Raw genomic sequence first — 9,335 nt, forward strand, 5'->3', positions numbered from 1 at the left:
CTGCAATGAAACAAAGAGTGAAAAATTTAAAGGGGTCTGAATACTTTCCGTACCCACTGTATATATATATATATACACTGTTATACACTCACCTATAGGATTATTAGGAACACCATACTAAGACTGTGTTTGACCCCCTTTTGCATTCAGAACTGTCTTAATTCTACATGGCATTGATTCACCAAGGTGCTGAAAGCATTCTTTAGAAATGTTGGCCCATACTGATAGGATAGCTTCTTGCAGTTGATGGACATTGGTGGGATGCACATCCAGGGCACGAAGCTCCCGTTCCACCACATCCCAAAGATGCTCTATTGGGTTAGATCTGGTGACTGTGGGGGCCATTTTAGTACGGTGAACTCATTGTCATGTTCAAGAAACCAATTTGAAATGATTCAAGCTTTGTGACATGATGCATTATCCTGCTGGAAGTAGCCATCAGAGGAGGGATACATGGTGGGCATAAAGAGATGGACATGGTCAGAAACAATGCTCAGGTAGGCCAGGGCATTTAAACAATGGCCAATTGGCACTAAAGGGCCTAAAGTGTGCCAAAAAAACATCCCCCACACCATTACACCTACACCAGATCCATGCACAGTGGTAACATGGTATGATGGATCTATGTTCTCATTCATTTTACGCCAAATTCTGACCTCTACCATCTGAATGTCTCAACAGAAATCGAGACTCATCAGACCAGGCAACATTTTTCCAGTCTTCAACTGTCCAATTTTGGTGAGCTCTTGCAAATTGTAGCCTCATTTTCCTATTTGTAGTGGAGCTGAGTGGTACCCGGTGGGGTCTTCTGCTGTTGTAGCCCATCCGTCTCAAGGTTGTGCGTGTTGTGGCTTCACAAATGCTTTGCTGCATACCTCGGTTATGACAAATGGTTATTTCAATCAAAGTAGCTCTTCTATCAGCTTGAATCAGTTCTCCTCTGACCTCTAGCATTAACAAGGCATTTTCGCCCACAGGACTGCAGCATGCTGGATGTTTTTCCCTTTTCAGACCATTCTTTGTAAACCCTAGAAATGGTTGTGCGTGAAAATCCCAGTAACTGAGCAGATTGTGAAATAATCAGACCGGCCCGTCTGGCACCAACAACCATGCCACGCTCAAAATTGTTTAAATCACCTTTCTTTCCCATTCTGACATTCAATTTGGAAAAAAGACACCGCAAACTGTACAGCGCACTCCTTTACAACATTTTGGGAGAGCAAATCACACATGATGAAATCTAATGAACGCACACCTCTTAGGAAAGGAATATGAAGAGGTTGTTTGGGGCCCATTGTGCCTTTTGGTTTACTTGTTGTTGTTCATTCTTTCCCCACCAAAGCGACTAGGAGACACTGTATCACCTATATTGCTTAAAGATTAATCCGTATTAAAGTTTTTATTACACTGATCTTTAATTAACTGTGTAAGATTATTATCTCGCTTTACATTTGAGGGTTTAAAGGGCAGTGAGTAAAAATGAGGTGGCAGTAATAAATGCATTTTCAGGCTTGTGGGTGTTCTGACCTCAGTAGTGTCCTGCCAGTAGGGTGGTGACAATATCCACATCACCACAATGTGAGTGGGAACGTGCCAACACTGCGGTAATGACATCACTGCGTTTTTTTCATTAATTGTATTGCTACTGAAAGTTACAAGAGTGCATAGGTCTCGTGATATGAAATATAATGGACACAATAATCATTGTTATCATCATTGGCTGTCTGTATATTCAAGAGATGGAGAAAAAAAACTTGCTTGTCACTTCAGCTTTGCACACAAGGATGGACAGTCCATCAAATATATTGGGGATTCTATTGTGTTCCCAATTATTATGGATTATCTATATTTGTTTTGCAGGGGTAACCACCCTTCACTTTACTGGCAGTTTTGACAACATATGAAGCCACCGTGTTTTGAGAAGCTTGATGTTTAATTGTTCACTTTTAACTCACTTTACATAATTTTTGCTCTCTCTCTCTTTTTTTCTTGCCTTTCCTCCCAGCCACAGAAATGATGGTGGAACTGCCTGTATGTGCATGCACTGCTGTTCTCCTAAAATATACTTGAACATACACTGATGTGGTTTATATTACCACCATGACCATACATGGACATGATGCATGCACATGAGCAATAAGCAATAAGGCTCCTTGGGCTCATGCACATCACCCACCGTTTCACTTTTCACTTTTTCGTTTCATTAATGTCTTATTGTGGTTGCAACATTTATTGTCTCTCTTTGTAGGAGAGGATGGGTCATTACCATTTATTGTGTCATTCCTCTTCAATTCATAAGTGCATGAAGTAGAAAGTCAGTGACTTAGTATTTCTCTCCTTCCTTACACCACCACAAAACATTAGTTGATTAACTGATAATTAAATGCCCCTGCCCCTTTGTAACTGTCATAACAGTTTGAAGCTATAACTTCCATGTGCATGTACAGCAATACAATAAGCAGCAAATTCAACAAAACCTCTTCTTAATTATTATTATTGTATTAGACTAAATTAATATTTTTTACTAAAACAACACATATTTAGCTGCAGGTCTATAACTGCTAAACACATATTTCACACAAATCAGCACAACAAATAGCACAATTAATTTCTTATGACAGAAACAGAATAGTCTACATTAGCATAGGCTTTAAACTCATTATAAGCAAAGAACAGAATCATCTTTTTAATGCTCCTTAAAACACATTTTCGACCAACTCAAGATTAACGAGTATCTAATATACGTTATGTATTATTCAATCTCATGTTGCATCGTTGTTGCAATTAACCTTGGGAGCTGCTGGCCAATTTTGGGGGGAACTTATAAACATACTTGTATATGATAAATGAAATGATACATGTTCATGAGAAAGAGCAATTAAGTGGCAACATTGTCATGTCATGTGGAAGGTGGAGAGTAGTCATGTTGTAACTATGCAGATATGCAGGTGAAACTAAAAGGTATGGTCAGGCTTAATGCAAAGCAATTACTCGCCTACGATTCAATTCTATACAAATTTGAACTCTGAAATTCTTTTGCAGTCTGTTTATGCAAGTATGCAGCTTTTAATCAACTAGCGTCTCTGCGCTGACTCTATAGGCTTTAAAATAAAAATAAAAGATGACACCTTGAAGATAACTCATGCCATGTAGATGCAAATACAACTGATTTAGCAATACAATAACAACAGGCTACATAGAGAATGAAGCAGAAAATATGTTTCACCTGCATCAATCTAAGACATGAGACAGGAAAATGGTGTGTGTGACAGAAAGAGAGAGAGTGAAAGATAAAGTGTCAGACAATGTGGGAATGTTTTTAATACTCTGGGAAAACTTGAAGCAATTTGTCTCATTAGACAGATCTGGATTTAAACTTGTTGAAAGAAAGTTGCCTGTGACCGTCTCACAGGGATTACTTATATTTGTTGACTGACGGCTTGTTTAGTTTTCTCCAGTGTTTGGTAGTCATTAATGTTTCAACATAAGCCTCTTTGTCCTTGTAATACAGGATTTCTTTTACTGCCTGAGAGCCATGTGTTCTCCTGTATGAGTTCTGATGATGTGCCCATTAAACCAAATTGCATTAAATCAAAATATAAGTTTTTTTTATTAAAATTACTTTATTTCAATGTACAAGTTATTTATACAACTAATATTGAGGATGTGTTGATTCAGTTTGTGTCTCAGCATTGTCTACACACTAAAAGCATTATCTACACAATGTCTTAAATTTCACCATATGCAACATTTACCTTAATTATTGTTAATTTGTCACGGTTTGGCCATATTTAAACTGAATAATGTCAATGATCATACAGTGGCCTGTACCTACCTTAACTGTTGAGAAATGCAAGTAAGCCATTATAATATAGATGTAGTTTCTTTTAATTTCTTGTTTTCTAAGGACATCTTAGTTTTTAGTTGTTTTTGCTTACTTCTGTTTGTTTGCTCTGAGCACACTGGCGGTCATAACCTTTGAAACACTAGAACTGCAAACAACTCTTTACAAGTAAACCAAAGATTGTACAAAAGAAACAGCAGGGAGGTATACTTAAGACTTGGGACCTGACTTGGACTTGTCTGCTTTGAGACTCGAGTTTAACACAGCGCTATACATCTGTGCATGCAATCAACTAATGACGATGATATCATTGTATGCAGGGAAAATAACCTGAGGTTGAAACATGAGGTTTTCTTTTGGCCATTTTTGTGGGGGGTTTTCTGCACTCTTGCCTAAACTCTAAATAGTTGTTATCCCATCCTCTTTTACTCACTCTGTTTTTGGATTTGTACTTGTCTGGGTACAGTAAGTTTTAAATAAAAATCAACACAGTTTTTTAAATAATTGATTAATAGCTCATCAGAATCGAGCATTGAATCGTTCTATCGCGATGCATCTAAGAATCGATTATTTTTCCCACCCCCACTGGACGCTACTCAGACAGGTTGGCCATTAGCTGGGCAGGGTCACTAAAGGCAGCCTAAAACTCTGCCTGCAATATTTCCTATATTTCCTATATTTCTTATCTCTGACAAGCTGCAAAGCATGAAGTACTCTGCATAGTTGCTGACCAAAATGTGGTTATCAACTCAGATGCAGTGGCAGACTGAGCTGTACAGTAGCAGTACATGCCCCCAGGCAGAGACAGGGAAACAAAATTCACTTCGGTCAAACTTGCTCTTGGTTCTTATATCATCATGTCATGTGCCAATGGATGGTGGCAGTAAAACTAGGTTGCTACAACTTCACACAGCTGGCTTTTGAATTTCATTTGCAATTGAATATATATCAAAGATGTATGAATATTTTCTGAATTGTCAAGTACATTAAGTTTTCACATTGGTACAATAATAACTTCTCTACCCCTTCCAAGGGAGGATCCAAAAGTATTTCATGGTTTGCAAATGCTGAATTGTATGAAATAATAAATCATTCCCACTAGAATTTCCAAGCTTCATGATAACTTAAAAGATAATCCAATTGTTATGTTATAATCAAATGTCACACAGACACAGTAGAGTCATTTCATATACATATTTAATGTGTAAAGGAGTGTAGAAAAATCTATAGGCTAAACAAAATCACAGCTGCATTGTAATTGTCATTGACTCTCTTCCAGATCTGGGACCCGTTTCAGGAAGGAGGTTTAAAAAACGCTGAGTATAACCCTGAACTCTGAGGTGATTTACCCTGACTTGGGAAACGGAGTTCTCAAGTCCAGAACAGCTGATTCAAGTAGGTCCAATCAACTCGGAGTAGCTTCACTCAGAGTTAACAGAGTTAAGCATGTGCACCACCACAATAAAAAGGCAGCATGAATGGAGCCATGACACTACAATTCACCATGGTAACAAATTACAAGTAAAACTGGTTGGCAGAAATACTCATGCAACATGTATTTTGTTTAAAGAGCAACACAGCGGCTGCAGCAAAAGTGAGAATTTGCGTGGGACAAAATTGCTGCAAGAGTAAATGCGAAGTTCCAATATAGTGTATTATTTTCATAATTAATCTTAAGTATAATATTACTGGTGAAATGGTATTGACCCTATAATCTATCTAATTTAGGTGCAATCCTGCAGGCGAAAATGTCCTAGGCCTACTAATCCCATTCTGAGGCTGCAGCACCGTAACTAACAATTATAATTCCTAATTTTGTTTTCAAAGAGTTTACATCATTCACCTGCAGAGCTATGGAACTCCTTTTTAGCGGCTCTTACTGGTTTGTGTCCAGGGAACACTGGAAAAATGTTTTAAAAACATTTCAGAGAGAGTCACATTCTCCTGACAGCCCTGCATACAGTGGCTTTACTAATATTCTCCGCATCACCAAATAGACAACCGCCGTTTGCAAAAATACGTAATGGAGATGTAAGAGCATGTCCACGATGGGTGACATTGGTGATATGAGGACGGATAAGGTTCTGTAAGCTAAATGACCAATAGACTGGGAAGAAAAACGGTACCGCCAAAATAGGAAGTTATATGAAAATGAAAATACATCTATAGTCGAGGCCTCAACATCATGTCCCGACGTATGTTTAACTCCCTGCGAAGTAATACAGCTTCTTCATCAACGGGATAGTCGACAAAAGGAATGCCATGTTGGAGAGAAAAACAAATGTTTTTCTATTCATGCAGATAAACTGTGCTAAAATGCGCCTGATACAGACTGAATGGATGAATGAGGAAATGAGAGAGCGCAGTGTCAGAGGGAGGAGACAGAGAAAACCTGCTCCCAACCAGGTTTGGTTCACAGACTCCGTTACTGAGTAAGTAACGGATAGGGCGGCAACTTTATGCGATATGAAACCGAAAGCACGACACTCAGATACACAAACCTGTGTTGCGCTGTGAGAAGGCTAAATCCAACACACACACCTTCCACCTCCTACAGTTAGCCTTCCTGTTCCATCCACAAGATCACATTGAAAGTATATTTTTAATAATTTATGTAGTTATTATTTTTCTTTGGTTTTCAATTTATACAGGTTTTTTAAGTGTTATGTATTTTTCTCTCTTTCTCTCTATCTGTCGTGGGTCAATAATTGTGATATGAACTAAATAATGGGTTTGGTGAATCGTTAGAGCCCTAGCAACTGACTCTGAGGTGCACAGATAGCTCAGTTGGTAAAGCAGGCTCCCATATCTAGATGTTTACTATTCAATGCAGAGGGACCAGGTTCAACTGTCCTTGTCCAAAAAAGGCTGAAAATGCCTAAACAATAATCTAAAAAAAAGAAGAAGAAAAACAACAAGTTACCTCTCTTTCTGTAACGGGCTGGAGTTACCCCTCACTCACAAGTTTGATCACCCTCCCTTTCTGAAACAACACACCCAGAGTTTCCCTCCTCTCAGGGTTAACAAACTCAGAGTTTTCACTAAACCTGCTTTCTGAAACAGGCCCCAGTTCCTGAATCTTTAAGAGTAACATTATTTTGTTCCCCTTCACCTTCTTAAAATCCAGTCAGAAGTCCAGGGTGAATAACCTGCAGATTGCACAGTCTCATTCTAGTCTGTGTTGTCTTTGATGTTAGAAAAAGTGCCATAGATTAGTGGCCCCTATCCTAGTTCCGCGGGCAACAGCCAGGAGTGCAACAGGTTCTATTTCAGAATTTTAGGTTACAACATTTTGTTCTGATCGGTATTAATATTTAGGAATCAAGAAATGTATTCATAGTGCTGCACAATGAATACGTGCACACAAGCGTCTTAACCAGCTACAGATACCTACATGACAGTCTGAGTGGTCTAATTGTACTAAATCCATTTGCTACAGGCATATCATGATCACAGACGAGGCTTTGAGGTGATTCTGCTGTTTGCCAGTATCAATGCTATATTTATTCTGAGGGTAAGCTGCATCACTGAGTGAACCTTTAAATACGTGAAAGGAAGCCCTTTTAAACCCTCGTTACTTGAACCTGTTCTGATTGCTGTTTAGTTTTTTTTGTATTCTGAGCGTTGTCATCAAACAATAGAATTTAGTGTGTCTATATACAGTATATATATATATATATATATATATATATATATATATATATATATATATATATATATATATATATATATATATATATATATATATATATATATATATATTTGTTTATATCTAAATCAGTCCAAACTAACAGAATAATGTATGGAAAGTGTTCAAAGTTCTCCGAAAAATAATAATTGGGAAGTAGCTAAATATGAGTATCTTAAGCAGACATGTTAGTATTGAGCGTTGAATTCCCATTTAAGTACTTTAATACCCTGTAGGAGTTAACAGTTTCTCTTGTGAAGACTGCTGACACTCAACATGCTATCTGGGCCTTTTTGGGTCAAGGAATTAAAAATACTTTAATGTTCAAAAGTTAATTTACCGTGTAAGCCCTCGTTGCAGTTAATTTGTTACATGTGCTGTACAAATAAAAAAATAATGAATTGATTATTTTATAACCCTTTTGTTGTAACTTTGCTGCAGTGTGTTATGGCATAGACAGAATTAAAGCAATAACAATTGTGGGACATGTGACAACACTAATTAATTAAGCTCGGAAGAAACGTTCTCATTGTAAACACACTTGATTAGATAGAAGATGGAAGAAGCCCAGTTTGAGTGATACTCCAAAATAAGTCACACTATCCCCTTGGTGACGGCTCTGCTGACAAGACACAACAGAATACTGAACACCTTAAACCCAGACTGTGACAAAGGATTCAGGTCTCAACCAGTAAGTTCCTCCATGCTGTGATGGCTCATGCCAGCCCAGATAGCTCAGAACGATTCCAACTCTGGAGTTTTCTATTACAAGGGAAGCACTTGGGGGCATGTGGAAAAAGAATGAGTTCTGGGAGTACCTCTTCACCTTTAGTCACCATTTAATTTTCAATTACAACTTGAGGCAGACTGAATACGATGCTTCATATTAGATTTTAACATGCACGGTAATGTTTCTTCCTGTTTACTTCAGAACCATGACCTGTAAAACATGTTTGGTACTTTCATTTAAGCACACTGTGCTCCTACATTGGATTGCCCTTCGTGCTGCAACATCAATATTCTTGCTAATTAAGATTTAGGTCTTGTGTTCTCCCTGTTGAGTCTTTTGTCACCACAGTGTAAGTGATCTGCATTGATTTTATTTTCTCATTTCGTTTTAATTGCATGGATTGTGTACCAGTGTAACTGGACCTTCCCACGACCTCCCAGTACATGTGACTTTTGACTGGGTTTTTTCTTGTACACTGAGATTGTTTCTTTTTTTTTCTTTTTTAACATTTCTAAACAGTTGGTTTCATACACACACTAGGCTTAGTGAAAACACACACACACACACACACACACACACACACACACACACACACACACACACACACACACACACACACAAGCAGCCTAGCCATACCCAGCACCCACAGATGTAATAGGAACCATAATGGGATCAATGCCACAGATCCAACAATGCATTCCCATCTGAACCAGAGACTTGACTGCGCTTACTGCTGGCCATGCACATTTTTTGTTATATTCTAACACAAACCTTTCCTGTGTATTATCTTTGTGTGCAAAAAACATTCCAATTGTGATTTTTGTTGGTACCATTTAGGTACAATGAAAGATGTCATTTCATACAACAAAGAAGAAAGTTTTTGTAAGTTAAGACGATGGATGCGGGGAAACAAACAAAGCATATCGACACTGGAGGCCAGGGTTTGCATACTGAAAACAGAGGATTGGGAACTGATCGTGTTTTTAAAAGACACTATGTGGAAATTGCGGCAAGATGCAAGAGACAATTTCTCACTTTGAGCACACGAAAAGCGTGGCTCGTTTATTCAACAG

At 38.1% G+C, this 9,335-nt stretch overlaps 1 long non-coding RNA gene across 1 annotated transcript in view; it reads right to left on the reverse strand.

The window, feature by feature from the left end:
- Positions 1-9,335, reverse strand: part of LOC117951032 — a 23,557-nt gene that overhangs the window by 1,708 nt on the left and 12,514 nt on the right. The window contains exon 2 of the long non-coding RNA XR_004658033.1: positions 5,172-5,177. This is a non-coding gene — a long non-coding RNA (uncharacterized LOC117951032). The remainder of the gene's footprint in view (positions 1-5,171; positions 5,178-9,335) is intronic.

This window comes from Etheostoma cragini, chromosome 1, assembly GCF_013103735.1.
Source record: "Etheostoma cragini isolate CJK2018 chromosome 1, CSU_Ecrag_1.0, whole genome shotgun sequence".
NCBI classification, from domain to species: Eukaryota; Metazoa; Chordata; class Actinopteri; order Perciformes; family Percidae; genus Etheostoma; species Etheostoma cragini.